This window comes from Crocuta crocuta, unplaced genomic scaffold, assembly GCF_008692635.1.
Source record: "Crocuta crocuta isolate KB4526 unplaced genomic scaffold, BGI_CrCroc_1.0 C27528667, whole genome shotgun sequence".
Taxonomy (NCBI): domain Eukaryota; kingdom Metazoa; phylum Chordata; class Mammalia; order Carnivora; family Hyaenidae; genus Crocuta; species Crocuta crocuta.
In genome coordinates, this window is record NW_027545422.1 from 1 (window position 1) to 499 (window position 499).

Here is a 499-nt window from a genome sequence, read left to right on the forward strand (position 1 = left end):
AGGCAAGGACGGGGGAGGGGGTCACAGGAGAGGAAAGGGCACCTGGAGGAACACGGGTCAGTAAAGGGGCTGGAGTTACGCATGGGCTCAGCGATGGCCCAAGAGGTGAGGGGCGGCGGGAAGCGAGGCGTGTCTCCAGGGGAGGGCGCCCCCTGCCGGCGCTCACCCGCCACCTGCAGGCTGACTGCCGCGCTGCCGAAGTCCCGGATGCTCACAAAGCAGGTGAAGCTGCCCTCGTCGGCCACGCGCACTCGCTGCAGCCTCAGGGACGCGTTGCCCTGAGCCAGCAGGTCGGGGAAGAGCGCCGTGCGGTTGGCATAGGCGCTGCCCTGGTCCCGGCCCTCGGCGAAGCTGTGCACCAGCTGCTTGGTGTCCGTCAGCTGCCAGATGAGGTTGAGCTGCGCCAGGCTGAAGCCGGGCTCGGGTGAGAAGGAGCAGCGCAGGGTGGCGTCGGTGCCCACCAGGGCCACCACGGGGTCTTCGGGGACCTGGACCTCCA

The 499-nt window shown here is 69.3% G+C and overlaps 1 pseudogene; it reads right to left on the reverse strand.

Moving 5' to 3' along the window:
• Positions 1-79: 79 nt before the first annotated feature.
• Positions 80-494, reverse strand: LOC144218978 (CD276 antigen pseudogene; annotated as a pseudogene).
• Between the last annotated feature and the right edge of the window lie 5 nt (positions 495-499).